The sequence below is a fragment of the Delphinus delphis genome, chromosome 17 (genome assembly GCF_949987515.2).
Source record: "Delphinus delphis chromosome 17, mDelDel1.2, whole genome shotgun sequence".
Classification (NCBI taxonomy): Eukaryota; Metazoa; Chordata; class Mammalia; order Artiodactyla; family Delphinidae; genus Delphinus; species Delphinus delphis.
The window spans coordinates 41293634-41308196 of NC_082699.1; positions in this window are offsets into that span (position 1 = coordinate 41293634).

The following is a 14563-nucleotide window of genomic DNA, read 5'->3' on the forward strand; positions in this document are numbered from 1 at the left end:
TTAGGCCTTGATGCTCCAGATGTGCTGGGTGCAAGACCCATTCATTCCAGTTGCCTTGGCAACTAACACATAAGGCACAGATGCTGGGTGCAAGGCACCGGAGGTTTAATCAACAGATACTTGCCTAGTGACTTGTCCTGGGCTCTCTTCTAGAAGCTAGGTAAACAGAGATCCTGCTCTCGTGGGGTTTGGAGAGGGGTGCAGAGGGGAAACAAAATTAATGAATAAAACCAGCAAGTAGAAACGATCACTTGGTGGTATTTCCACGATGGCCCTGAAGCAGGCTGATGTAAGGGACTGAGGGACTCTTTCAGCCCAGATGGGCTAGGTATGCTGCAGTCACCATCTCAAAGCCTCAGCAACTTAAAACAGGGAAGATTGATTTCTTGCTCATTTCACGTGTCCGTAGGTTGGCGGAGAATTCTGCCCTGAACGATCATCATTCTAAGTCTGGGTCTCAGGCCGGTGGAGGAGCCATTATCTGGTACGCTGCCAATCTCGTGGCCGAAGAAAAATCGTGGCAACACACAGTGGCTCGTAGGCTTCCACCCAGTGGTGCCGTATATCGCTTCCGCCCACGTTTCATTGGCCAGAGCAAGTCACGTGGCTACAACTAACCGCCCAGGTGCAGAGAATTGCAATCCTACTTTGTGCCGCTATGGAGCGGGATGGGACGTTTGCGAAGAGCTGTAATTACTACCGCCTAGTCAGGAAAGTTCTCTGAGCGGGTGGGGACTGAATGACGTGGAGCCGGCTGTGCTAACATCAAGACAAGCGTTCCAGGCTGTGGACAGCCTTAAGGAGGTAAGGGGCTTGGCATGTTGCAGGCACAGGGAGAAGGGGAGTGGCTTCCAAGCAAGTGAGTAGGTGTGGGAGAGCTGGGGTAAACGGGCTGAGAAGTGTGACTGCCTCCGAATCAGTCTTCCTTCCGCTTTTCGGCCCTTACATTTTATTTCCCACAAAGAAGCTAAGCTGATCTCTTTATGGTATAAATTATTTATGTCACTCCCTTCAGTGGCTCCTAGAGCACTTAGAATAAAGTCCTGACTCCTTACACTTGCCCCCCAGGCCTTCAGGAACTGACCCCCGGACGGTGCGTTGGAAGGAGACGGGGTAGGGAGTAGAGTACCATGGCCAGTTAGGATGTCATTCTTGTTCCCTGTCAGAGCAATGATGGTGGTTTGGCCTAAGGTGGTAACAGTGAAGGCTCAGAAGACTGGAGAGGTACTGTTTGGGAGACGGAATCAGTGGGTCTTGCTAAAAGGTTGGAAGGAATAGGGAGTAAGGAAAGAAGGGAATCAAAGATCACCCATATTTCTGGCTGAGCTGGGTGATCCACATTCTGAGAAGGAGAATATCGTGGGGAGTTGGCTGGTAAAACAAGTTCCTTTCGAACCTTGTTAAGTTAGAACTATTAGACACCCAAGTGGAGGTGTCAGGTGAACAACTGAATGTAAGAATCTGCAGCTCAGGGAAGGGGTCTGAGCTGGAGATGTTAATTTGGGAACAGTGTCCATCGTTGCCTGTTGGCACTCTGATTCATTTCCCTCTCTTCCCTGCTCTGCTCTGTATTGAAGTGGGGGCGACCCATGCAAACTACATTTCCCAAACTTCCCTGCCAGCTGGCTCCTGGGAAAATCTGGCCAATGGAAGGTACTGGCAGAACACTAAAGGTCAGGAGGAATGGAAAAGCCAGCGTTCTTTCCCCTCTCCCTGCTTTGGGCAGCATCTGTAGCATTAATGAGTCTCCTCTATGGTTTGAGATCCCACTGGTCTGACTCTCCTCCAAGTTCCCTGCTCCCACTCTTCCTAAACTCTCATAAACACCCCCGTGGCCCTTTTGTCTCTCCAGCCTCAGGGAGGGTCACAGCTTCCCGCTGTTGCTCTACTCTGGGTTATCTCACCCTCCCCGGTTTACCCACACGGCTTTTCCAACATCTTTGGAACTAATTCCCTGGATAAATTCCTTCCATTGTGTTACCCGGCATGGGTTCTATTTTCCTTCCTGGACCCTGACTGATGACACAGGAGCGAACAGCATGTAGATGGTGTTAAAAGCCATGGGACTAAATGAGATCATCTGGAGATGTGCACAGAGAGAGAAGGACCATGGCCCTGGGTCGGCCGCTCGCAGTCTTTCTTTGTAGATGAACCACTACCAGATTCACTCTTTAGCGCTGGTCACAAGACTGGATTTTCGTTTCGGCAGATGGCTGGCAGAGAACACAATTTTTAATGGCCAGGGGAAAAACAAATCCCCACGAGGCTTGATAGAGAGCTCATTTTCGAGCACATTAATAAGCATGTTCAAGTATCCACTTCTACCAGGTCGTTAACAACATACACTACGAACTGTTTTTAAAACTGAAAGAAGTAATTGGAAGAGTAAGAACTATTTGAATATTCAGGAAATATCTCTGTCATCTGTGTTTCCAATGGGAATAGGTCAGCAAACAAAACAGCAGTTCTCCTACTTGTAGCCTTGTCCTGGGATCATTGAAAGCAGGATTTTGCCTCTTTAATTACATGCTGCTTAGGTAAATACCAGAGTAAGCTGGCATGTCCTCTGCCCAGACCAATTTCAAGGAAAAACAGTAAAGTTGGTACAAAATGTAGATGGATCTGGCTCCATGTCAGACCCAGAACTTGGGGATTATGAAAAGTTTCCTTTTCTGATAACCTTGTATCTCAGTCCTTTCCTTTTTTAATTTTTTAGTGTCTGTTACTCTTCTTTTTCGCATTTAGTTCACTTTTTCCTGTGTAAAATAAAGATGATAACATACACCGTATGCCTTGTGGGAATTCAGTGAGGCACATTCAATGAGGTGCTGTACCTAGAGCAATATCTGGCATCTGGTAGGACCTCAATACAGGATCACTTATTCATTCATTCACCAGCTGTTTCCTGGGCACTCACTATGTACGAGGTACACAGTTCAAGCTCTGCGAACACAGGAGTCAACAAAACAACATCCTGGCTCTCAAGTAACTTACATTCTAGTGGGAAGAGACAGACCATGAATATGTAATGTATCAACAAGAAAGTGACATTTGAGGGGGGTGAAGGTGAGGAGGGTTTGAGCCATGATAGGTGGGGTAGGAGGCCTGAGGAATGGGCAACATTCCAGGCCAAAGGAACAGTAAATGCCAAGACCTTGAGTATAGCCAAGGAGCAAGTGAGCTAGAGACTAGAGTGATGGGCAGTCAGTGAAAGGTCCACAGGCCAGATGGTATATGGATGGCCCTGTAGCTTTGTAATGGCCTTGGAGAGTTGCAGGATTTTGATCCAAAGAGTGACATTAACTCACCTATGCTTACAGTTCGCTTTCAAACCTTAACACGCATCAGAATCACCAGGAGCACTGGTTAAAACACAGATTTCTGGACACTACCTCCAGAGTTTCTGATTCTATAGGTGAAGAGAACCCAAGAATTTGTATTTTCAACAACTTTCCCAGCAAGGACCCCACTTTGAGAACCACTGCTTCCAAAGGATTGCTTTGATTATTGTGTCAAGAATAGATTGGCTGTGGGTGATGGATGTAGGCAAAAACACAAGCAGGGAGACTAGGGAGGCTGTTGCAGTCCTCCAGGAGAGAGAGAACCAGGGTGGATGGCAGTGGTGAGAAGTGATGTATACTGGAGAGCCAAACTGGCTGCAAAGTCTGGAAATCTAAGTGAATACATAATAAATGGTTTATTGACATTATATTATAACACCTGATCACATTATATGATTCATGCTCCCAGACTTTATGGCCACCCCATGTTCTGAAGGTGTAGTCAACAGAAATTGCTAACAAAGCCTGGGTGATACTCTTCTCCCAGATGGCCACAAGCTCCTGACTCTTCCCTTCTTAGGATATCAGGAACCACCGTCATGATCCATTCCCCAATCAACCCCACTCCTTTCTTTTCACCCCCATAACCTTCAACATATACCTCGTTCCAGCCTTGTGTTACATACCTGCTTTTTCCTTCAGCTCTCCGTGGTGGGGGCCTAGATCAGGTTTGATTCATTGTGCGGCTTCCCACCCACCCTAAGCACCTAGCCCAGTTCCTAGCATTGGATGATGGACGAATGCCCATATCATCAGATCTCTTACTAGCTCTTACTCGTTCCTCCCTGAAATTTACTAAGGCCCCATATGTCTGGGACATTCAGCCAAAGCAAAGCAAACCAAGGAATCTATATCACATCAAAAATCTAAACAGAATCCAAGCAACTAGGTATTCACAGATATTTGTTAAGACCCTGGGTTTGACCATCACCCACTTAAAACACAGGATGTGCTCTTGGTGGGTTAACGGTTTTCTTGCAGATATATTTTATCATCTTGTAGATAAATATTTAGCATTTATACAGGGAGCTGATTAGTGTTTTCTTGCTTTCTTCTCTCAATATTTCCATTATTGTACCATATTATCACCAAGCCGGATCTATGCTGTCCTGAGATCAAAAACTACCCTTTTTATGACCCCCTCTCCCATTTATGTGAAGGAGGCTGGGCTGTAAACACGGTATGAAAAAAAATTCTTATATGCCATCTTGATGGCTAACATCTGTTCAAATTTCCATTCATAAATTTAAAATTCAGGCCTCTACAGCCATCTGTTTTCTTGCAACAATCTGAAAAAAAGAAAAGCCCAAGGCAGATGTGCAGGTGGGAGAGAAGGTTCTGCCTGGCTTGGCTAACTTTTCTGAGGTTTGCTTTGCTTTCTTTTACCTCCCCAGCAGAGGAAGGCATGACTTTCCTTCCTTCAGGGAGGGATTTCAGTCCCTGTGTCAGTTTCCTGCTGTACTGGGAGAAGGCATAAGGAGATGGCCAGCATCTTCTTTTTCTCCCCACTCCTCTTTTTAGTTTATTTAATCATGTTAACCCTATCTTCTGGACAATTTGTAAAACACTGTATTTATTTGTTTGTTTGTTTGTTTGTTTTTGGCCGTGTGGCTTGTAGGACATTAGTTCCCGGACCAGGAATCAATTGAACCTGCCCCCTTGGCATGGAGTCCCAACCACTGGACGGCCAGGGAATTCCCTAAAACATTTTTTTGTTCATTTTATCATTGCCTTCTAGTGCACTCTCTGTCTCTCCTTGTCTCTTTGTCTGTCTGTCTGTCTGTCTCTCTCTCTCTCTCACACACACACACACACACACACGCTAGGAGTGGAGTGTCCATTTTATGAACAAGAAATCATCCTACTGACTTGCTTAATCAGGTCTCCCTGGCCATCTTGGCAGAAGCTGGAGAACTGGAAGCCACGGCTTGCCTGGATCACGGGCGATTGTGTAGCTTGCTGGGCCACTGGGCCTCTCACTGGGAAGTGTTCTGAGGATGACTGTGGCACGGTGAACCGATATGATTTGGCAGCTGTAGTACCCAGATGCCACAGCCCTTTTGTATTTTGTTCTTGGCGCTGTCGTCTGTGTCTAAGGGACTGGGCTGCTTCTAAGGCTGCTTGGCTTTATCCCAACGGTGCTGTCGCGGCAACTGTGAAATGCCTTTGAAAGCTGACGTGACATTTTGGGGGCCTGCTGGGCTACAGTACTCTCTCAAACGCAACCTAGCCTGGGACTCACTTTTAGCTTTATATAATTAACTTTTTCTAGTCTATCTTGAGAAATAATCCTCAGCAAACCACATGCAAAGTCTATTTCACATTCTAATGTCCCTCTCTGCAAACCTCAGCAGTGTGAGCAAGGGTCCACCCATCCCAAACCCTAGTTTAACAGCCCTGTACGTAAGCTGGTGGTTTGTGGGATCATCTTGCTGGGTTCTATGTACTCATTTTCATCCTACTCTGACATGGCTTTTATATATAACTCATGACTGATCTCACTGTATGACCTGGAATGAATCCTTTAACCATCTGACAACTTCTTGAAATGCCACGAGAGTAGACAAAGACTTGCCTCCCTTGGGCTTGCTGGTGTGTGGATCACTGGGGTGACGTTTGTGAGTGTGAGGAAGGGCTAGGCTGGCGTGGTTGACACACAGATTTTCAACTTGCAAGTTACCCATAATTCTGAACAGCTGTTGTCACCCCATCAGAGAAGTCTCAGCCACTAGTTTCACCAGGCCCCCCACGCTGTCAATGGAAGCCTCGAGCAGTTTCTGCTCTCAGAATCCCTGTCCTGTCCCTTTCTTCCACTCCCTGGATTCCTCTGGCCTCTAGATTGAGACATCTCCAGAGACAGGGTCACAGGCCTTACCTTACAGCTTAGTGTCAGGGTATAAAAGGGTCTGGAGCAGAGATGGCAAATGCCTGGCTTTGGGGCCTCTCTTCCTGCTTCTCCATTCATGGAAGACATCATTAATTGACACTGGCATCCTTTCCTGCTAAGGCCAATCTCAGAATTCTTCTCCAGACAGTGGTCTGAGTTCTGTGCAGCCACGGTCATTGATTGGAATTGAGTTGGGAGATAAAACCTGTTCACTATCCTTTGCCCAGCGGGACACTGGTCTTGAGGCCATAATTGTTCTGAATCAGCCATGTTGTTAAAAAAGTTTGGTCTATCTAGGGGCTTCCCTGGTGGCGCAGTGGTTGAGAGTCCGCCTGCCGATGCAGGGGACACGGGTTCGTGCCCCGGTCCGGGAAGATCCCACATGCCGCGGAGCGGCTGGGTCCCTGAGCCATGGCCGCTGAGCCTGCGCGTCTGGAGCCTGTGCTCCGCAACGGGAGAGGCCACAGCAGTGAGAGGGCCGCGTACCGCAAAAAAAAAAAAAGTATTCTCTGTAAAGCCCTTAGAATAGTGCCTAGCATACAGAAGGTAAAATATAAGAGCTCATGAATTAAAATAAATGCCATGTTCCGATCTGAACTGGGAGGCTATATCTGTTTCCTTTTATTCTCTCTATGAAACAAAAAAATGAGATGATCACAAATTTTGTAGTTGTATAAATGAGGTGCTATTGGTATCTATTAATAGTTTATTTAACACTTTACAAATGTATTAACTCATTTAGTACTCCCAGTAACCTTCTGTGGCGGGGTGTTAGTTCCAGTTTTACAGGTGAGATAACTGAAATGTTTCTATATGATATTAAAATGGACTGGTACAGCCAGACACACCCTTAGGCACCTCTCAGCTACATGCAGCCGAGGTGATGACCCTATGCCAGAGACAAGGAGATACTTCAGGGACTTTGTCCAAACGTCTTCTGTAACATTAACACGTCCCAGAGGATAAAAATGTGGGTTATTCAAAGTTGTATACACTGACCCCATTGATGCTTTCCCCCAATTCTGTTATTTAAATTTTGCTTAAAAATTATCTTTTACTACCACAGAAAAAGGGCATAGACGCTGTCGTATATTAGAAAATAAAGACAAGCAAAAATAAGAGAATAAAAACGTATTCCCGCCGCTCAATGAGTACTAGTACTAAGGTTAGTACTTATCCTTCTAGAACTTTACTTGTATTTCTCTTTTTTCCGCAAAATCAGATCACATGATGCTTACCGCTGTTCTATTACCTGCTTTTTTTTTCTTTTCTGGTCGATGATGTCCATTTTTCCATTTCAACACATTTCATCTCATCTAATAATAAACCATATTTACATTGCCTAATCATCTCCAAAATGTGCTTTGTTGCTATTTATCCAAATTTGAATCTCATCCAAGACCGTGTTTGCATCTGCTCGTCATGTCCCATAAGCCTCTTTTAATCTATCCCTGTTTTCATGACACAGATTCTTTGAAGAGACTGGGCCAGTTGTCCTGCATCCTTGACCTTTTTTTTTTTTAATTTGGAAACAATCGTAAATTTACAGAAAAGTTACAGTACAAATAATTTGTATTTTTTTTCTGAAGTATGTGAGAGTGAGTTGCTGACATGATGCCCCATCACATCCAGACACTTACGTGTATATTTCCTACAAAAGACATTCTCCTACATAACCACAATACCCCCATCAAATCAGGAAATTAACATTGATCCATCACTACCATCTAATCGTCAGACCTCCTTCAAGTTTCTTTCATTACCCCAGTAAAAAGCCTTTCAGATGAAGGATTCAGTCTGGAATAACGTGTGGAGTTTGGGTGTCGCATCTCTTTAGTCTCCTTTGATATGGAACATTTTTCAATCTTTCCTTGACTTTCATGACCTTGACCTTGGTGGAGATTGGAGGCTAGTTATTTTGTATAATGTCCCTCCATTTAGATTTGTCTGGTGTGTCTTCATGATTAGATTCAGGCTATGCATCTTTGGCAGAAATATCACAGAACTGATGTTGCATTCTTCTCACTACATCCCATCAGGTGTCCTAAGATTTACATTTGTCCCATTACTGATGCTGTTAACAATAACCATTAATGTAGTGTCTGCCACCCAGGCATCTTTCTCTTTGTAATTAGTCAGTATCTAATGGGGAAGCACTTTAAGACTAGCGAAATATCTCATTATCTTATTACTTTTTTCTTTTTTAAAAATAAATTTATTTATTTATTTTTGGTTGCGTTGGGCCTTCGTTGCTGCGTGAGGGCTTTCTCTAGTTGCAGCGAGAGGGGGCTACTCTTCCTTGTGGTGCATGGGCTTGTCATTGCGGTGGCTTCTCTTGTTGTGGAGCATGGGCTCTAGGCATGTGGGCTTCAGTAGTTGTGGCTCACGGGCTCTGGCTGGAGGGCTTCAGTGGCTGTGGCGTGCGGACTCTAGAGCGCAGGCTCAGTAGTTGTGGTGCACGGGCTTAGTAGCTCCGCGGCATGTGGAATCTTCCCGGACCAGGGCTCGAACCTGTGTCTCCTGCATTGGCAGGCGGATTCTTAACCACTGTGCCACCAGGGAAGCCCCGCATTATCCTGTTTCTTATCACACCTTCAATTTGTTATTTATTTATGTCAGTATAGGTTCATGAATTCCTCTTTTATTTAATGGGTCATAATCTATAACTATCTTTATTTTCATGCTTATTATTGTTCCCTATTTGCCTAGTGGGAGTCCCTTCAAGCTGGCTTCTGTGTCTTTTTGATGTGACATGTCTCTCAATTCTTTGATCACTTTTTAACTTTCTGGTACAAAACGAGGTTTCAGGGTTATCTTGTACTTTTCCTAGCCCAGCTCTGGCATCAGCCCTTTATCCAAGGACCCCTGGTGTCTTTTAGTGGAGAATAGTGTTTAGAAACCAAAATCTAGGCACTTAGGGTGCTCACTGATATTGGAGTATCACGACTCCCAGATCCTCTCAACGCGCAGAGCTAGGGAATGTGTATTTGTGCATGTACACACTTACATTTTTTTATCTATCATCTATCTATCTATCTATCTATCTATCATCTATCAGCTTTCTATCTATCATCCATCTATCTGTTTATCCTCTATATATCTGTCTTGAAAATTATGTGTTCACACCATCACCTCCACCTCTAATCCAGCACCACAGGGTTCACTCTAGTCTTCCCTTTTCCATATTTGTAATGTCCTTCTCCAACCGTGAGACATCTAGCTTTCCTTGTCCTTAATACATTTTCTTATTTAATCAACCCACCTCTATGTAACCGGTCTCTCATCTGTCCTCCTTATACCACTTGGGCTCCATGTGGATGTCCTTTTTCACCCAGCTCAAGCCCTGCCACTTCACAGCACCTCGCCCTTCTGTCTGGGCAACCTCCTCACCCCACTGGGGCTCCAACCCCGTCCCAACCTCCCCTCCACCCCCCTCAATGTGGACATCTTCCTCACTCTGCTCAGGCTTTAATGTCTTACACTGGGTTGCACCTCTGTGGGGAAGAGACATCCTTCTCACCTTGTTCTGGCCATGACACCCCACACGGGGTCACCCTCCCACATGGAGACTTGCCTCACCCCACTCAGCCTTCAGCTCCTTACACGGGCAGCTCAACTACATAAATGCCCTCCTCATCCTTCCCGGGCCAGGCTACCCTGTGCTAGGCTTAGCCCTTGTGTGGGCACCCTCCTTCTTCCACTCAAACACTAGCACCCTCCTCTGGGCCACCACAGCTTACCATCCCCCCAGGCCCTAAACACACACACATACACACTTTACTTGCTCAGCTCTATCTAATGGCTGTTGCACAAATTGTTCGGGAAGGAGAGAGGAAGGGAAAGAAGAGAAGGAAGAGGGGCCACAATTGACACTGGAGGAAGAGAATACTGTACTATCATCCTCTCCCACCAATGATCAAGACTCCAGATCCACACCTTTATTACTGGCTGGATAAGAAAGTGTTTAGTAGTAATTCCACAAATACCATGGGTTTCTTTCCTGTGGGTATTTTTTGAGAGAGAGAGAGCCAGGAAAAGATTTCTATTGTTCTTTCCCAAGGAATTTGGTGAAGAGAGATGCCAGTTTGCTAATAATTAGTAGGGAACTGATTAGTTTGCAAGGGAACCCATAACAAGGTACCACAGACTGGGTGGTTTAAAAAACAGACATTATTTTCTCCCTGTTCTAGAGACTAGGAGTTCAAGATCAAGGTGTCCTCAGGGCTGGTTTCTTCGGAGGCCTCTTTCTTTGGCTTAGAGACGGCCATCTTCTCCCCATGTCTTCACTTTGTCTTCCTTTTGTTCATCTGTCCTAATCGCTTCTTGCAATAAGAACACCAGACATATGGGATTAGGGCCCACCCTAATGACTTCTTTTTAACTTAATTACTTCTTTAAAGATTCTATCTCCAAATACAGTTACATTTTGAGGCACTGGGGCTTAGGAAGAAATTCGAGGGGACACAATTGAGTCTACAATAGTAACATACTCCCATAGGCTAAAAGTCTTATGTAAGGCTAAAAGTGGCCAGAGTGCCTTATGCAAAACAGGTTTTTAAGACTTCCTTATTTGAATGACTAACCTCTCTGTAAAAGCTTATTCTTTCTATGCTTTCCCATCAAAAATTCCTATTAACAAATCTGGGAAAAATAGTCTGAATATTTTGTTCAACTATAGAGGAAGTTTTGACCTTTGGGTTTCCTGAATAACATCAGTTAAAGCCAAGGGCAACACCACCAAAAGAAGGGGAACACGTATTAAGGGGCCCGTGCAAGGAAACAAAGGGCCCACAGGATGGAAACAAAATGACTCAGTGGTTCTCGCTTATAGAGAGAGGTCTGGCTCAGGGGTCCTGGGCCGGGTGCAGAGGTTGGAGACATTGGCCCATGGGATACAAAGGGTGCAGCCCAGGGTTTTCGGAGGAACTGCATTCAGGGTGAGCCTGAAAGAGGCGGCCAGGCTCAACGTACCATGAAGTGTCAATCCAAAGAGATCCAGGTACCAGACCACAGGACAGAAGTAGAGATAAGGAACCAGAGAAGAAGTTTTAGAGTGGAAAGTACAAAGTGGAACCTGGTGCAATTTTCTGAACCAGTGGGACATAACTAGGAGCTGTGTCTCTAGGTCCTCAGCGGTGTCAACCATGGGTGAGCTTAGCCCTTACACCTGCTAAGGTAATCCAACCAAATCATGTACTCTATGAATCAGGACTCTCTTAGAAGCAAATGGCAGAAACACTAGCTAAAATAAGCTTAAATAAAAAGGGAAGTTAGGGCTTCCCTGGTGGCGCAGTGGTTGAGAGTCCGCCTGTCGATGCAGGGGACACGGGTTCATGCCCTGGTCTGGAAGGATCCCACATGCCGTGGAGTGGCTTGGCCTGTGAGCCACGGCCGCTGATCCTGCCCTCCGCAACGGGAGAGGCCACAACAGTGAGAGGCCCGCGTACTGAAAAAAAAAAAAAAGAAAAAAAAGGAAGTTATTGGTGCATGTAGCTGAAAGGGGCAAATCTAGCTTCAGGAACAACTGGATCTTGGCGTTCAAATTGTATCAGTACTTTCCAACTGATATCGGCTCAACCCTGCCTCCCTTTTTGGTTTGGCTGCATTTTTTCACCACATATGTCCTTTCTAGCGCTAGGAGAGATGTTTTCAAATAGATCAGCTTCCACTTTCCTTTATCTGTCCAGAAGAATCCACCCTCTCTCTTCCAGTGTCTGCATTATATTTTAAGGAAGACTCTAGTTCAGTTTGAGTCGTATACCCACTTCCAAACCAGTCACCTGGTTAGGAAGATGGCGTACTCACTCTGGGTACGGTGGAGAGTTGGGCACAACTGTACGAAAACCATGTGGAAAGAGAGAGCAGTGGATCCCTAGAAGGGCAGCAAAGTGCTGTTGCAGAGGAATGGAGCATGGATGCATGGAAGGTGGGCCAGACCATGCGTCTATTCCAGACTGCTCTGCCAAAACCAGGGGTGGACACATTTTACATCTTAGGTCCTGAAGTAGTCTGTGTGCTAGATGATCTCTAATGTGCCTGAGAATGACCTCAGAAGACTAGGTCTGAGGACTCCTAAAGTTTCTTGCTGTGGCACTGGCCTCCTTCTGAGTCAGGCGCTGTCTCTACCTGCTAAACCAATGTCCGCTCTCATCCACTTTTGCTTGTCATTTTAGTGTCCACAAAGAGATCGGTAAGAGTTACCTTGACTCCAGTACATATAGTAGGCAAAGTACATCCAGCCTTGGCCAAGCAAAGAAATGAATCTTCACGTTTCTGGTGAGATGTCTCCTGCCCAAGAGGCCTAGTGACAGTTTCTGCCTTTAGTAGAAAACGTTATAATATACTCACAAATAAGGCAGATAATATCAGGTTGATTCTCATTGTGTTTCCTTCATTCCATCTATCTCTAATCTATCTATCTATCATCATTTATCTTCTATCATCTATAACACTTATATAGCACTCACCATGTGCCAAGCATCATTGTAAGTGCTTTTTACAAATACCAGCTCCTTTATTCCACATAATTTTCATATCCTAACAGTCCCCTTTGTGTCACAGTTGAGGAAAGAGTTTTTCTTCTGCAGGTTTATGAAAGTCCAAAAATTGATCCTGAACATCTGAAAGTCAAAGTAATCAATAATTAAAACTAACATGGTGGGTGGGGTGGGAGGGAGGTCCAAGAGGGAGGGGATATAGGTATACATAGAGCTGATTCACCTCATTGTACAGCAGAAACTAACACAACATTGTAAAGCAATTATACTCCAAAAAACAACAACAACAACAACTAACAATGAGAAACTTACCTCAGGGCAAATCAAGTTTACCCTCCCTCCCCTGCCAAAAAAAAAAAAAAATGTTGAGTAAGTATTCCCTGAAGTATTTAGTCCTTGGGTCTTTTGAAAATTATAATTTCAGACAGTCCTCTGAGCTACCTTAATGTGATATAAATAAAAGGAATTCAATCTTCTACGTATTGGATACTATGCTAAAAATATATATACTTATTTATTCGTCCTTAGTGAATGAGTCACAGGTCCTGCTCTCATGAAACTTACTCTCTAGTGAATAATAGTCAAATGTGGCAGAGACTGATAATGGTCTCCCTGTTTATTCCATCCTTCTTCCTATTAGTAATAGAATCCCCAGAAGTTTCAGCTGTGCCTATGGCTGCCAAGGTAGAAACTGCTTTCCCCAGCACCATTGTAACTAAATGTGGCAGTGAAATTATATTTTGGCCAATCAGGTGTGAGCAGAAGTAATGCATGCAACTCCCAGGTCAGTTGATTAAGAATCCCCTTTCTCTCCCGTTTTTTGTCTACCTTCCGGTGGATTAGAATGTGCAGATGTGGTGCTGGGGTCCGGCTTCACCCACGGGGTAAGAACCACACTCTAGCAGCCTATCTCAAGTGGGGTTCCTGTAAGAGAAATAAACCTTACAGAAAATGATTTAAGTAACTTTTTTTTAAAACATCTTTATTCGAGTATAATTGCTTTACAATGGTGTGTTAGTTTCTGCTTTTAAGTAACTCTTATCTCCATTATTCCAAGGAGGGTACAAAGCTATACTATTCCAGATACATAAGAGAAAGGTTAATTCATTACTACAATGGATGCTTTAAAGCATTAAGGCTTAATTCTCTCAATTGGGAAGGGCTGCTTGAGGATGTTGAAGCAAGAAAATAAAAGAAACCTGTATTCCTGGATGTCCACTTGGACTTCAGCCTCCAACCCATTTTGACTGCCTGCCCATCTCTGGACAATATGAGAGAGAAATGAATGTCAATATTATTTGAGTTTCTGTGTTTTGTGGTGTCTTTATACAGCAGCTTAGCCTTTTGCCTATCTAATTTATACCAATAGGAGAAAGAGCATCGCAGTGGGATTCAAGAGAATTGGGTCCGAAGAGCTGTGTGATGTTGGGCCAGTTGCTCTCAATCTGAGAAGATAAATAAGAACGCTTTGGGTATTGTCTTTGGCACAATGCTTCAGCCAAGGGAGGCCATCTGGACAGAGCAGTAGCTACAGACTCAAGGAGAACATCTCTAAAGCAATGCCAGGAGGTGCTTTTTCCACTTGCCTCCTGCCCAACTTTGTCCTAGACACTTCTGGGGTAAATACCTCTCTTATTCATGAACCAAAAATTCAAACTGCCAAGGAATAAAGTGGATGTGTAAAAGAACTGTCAGACCAAACACATATCATTTGGCTGGCTTTCTTCTGGGAGACACATCTTTCCCCAAAGACAAAAAGTTGTAGTTGCCAGCAGAGAGGGTGTTTTATTTTTTGTTTTTTTTTTTACATCTTTATTGGAGTATAATTGATTTACAAT